General features: G+C 45.2%; 1 pseudogene; it reads right to left on the bottom strand.

Moving 5' to 3' along the window:
• Positions 1 to 3: 3 nt before the first annotated feature.
• Positions 4 to 472, bottom strand: LOC108525485 (translationally-controlled tumor protein pseudogene; annotated as a pseudogene).
• Between the last annotated feature and the right edge of the window lie 510 nt (positions 473 to 982).

A 982-nucleotide genomic window follows, 5' to 3' on the forward strand; every position in this document is an offset into this window, starting at 1 on the left:
CCATCCTCACAGTAGTCCAATAGAGCAACCATGCCATCTGGATTCATGTTTTCACCGATGAAGAACTGGTAGTTTTTGAAATTAGCAAGGATGTTTGAAATTAGCTTGATTTGTTCTGCAGCCCCTGTCATAAAAGGTTTTACTCTTTCTGGTCTCTGCTCTTCAAGTTTGCCTTTGATTGATTTCATGTAATCTTTGATGTACTTCTTGTAGGCTTCTTTTGTGAAACTTGTTTCCTGCGGTGATGGTTCATGACAATATCGACACCAGTGATTACTGTGCTTTCCCTACCTTCGCCCTCGGGGCCTTCAGCGGAGGCATTTCCACCAATGAGCGAGTCATCAATGTTGCCTTCTGTCCTACTGACCATCTTCCCCTCCACCTCCAAGCACAGCCCGTCAGCGATCTCCCGGATCTTGTAGATGTCGGAGAACATATCCTCGTAGCTGATGAGGTCCCGGTAGATAATCATGATGGCGACTGAAGGGAGAGGACGGCGGCGCTAGCTTAGCAGGAGCCCGAAACTCCCAGAGCAGCGCTCAGGGGGAGTGGGGAGCGGGAGGAAAAAGCTATTATTTGTTTTTTAGTGTTTAATTTTGAGAGTGCTTTACGTATTCTGGATATGAGTCCTTTGTCAAATATGTGATCTTCTTTGTGCTTTACAGGGCAGAAGAGACTAGGTGATGGAAGAGTACACAACAGTGGACAAGTGACTAAAGACCACAGACACCAAGGCCAGGAAGGCGCCATGGCTGTTAATGTGCACAGAAGTTGACACAGAGGCCCCTTACCCCAGGCCATGCCTTGGCACTAACTGACCCTTAGAACTTAGATGTAACACCAAGAAGAGTGGGGAAGACCACGACTTGACTGAGAGCAAGCTCAAGATGCTTGGCAAAATGAGGGCTTAAAATTGTTTGGGTATAGAAAAAAAAAACTAAAGCTATATTTCTTTTTTTCTTTTCCTGTTTTTTTTTTTTTT

This window comes from Rhinopithecus bieti, unplaced genomic scaffold, assembly GCF_001698545.2.
Source record: "Rhinopithecus bieti isolate Rb0 unplaced genomic scaffold, ASM169854v2 scaffold_59129, whole genome shotgun sequence".
NCBI classification, from domain to species: Eukaryota; Metazoa; Chordata; class Mammalia; order Primates; family Cercopithecidae; genus Rhinopithecus; species Rhinopithecus bieti.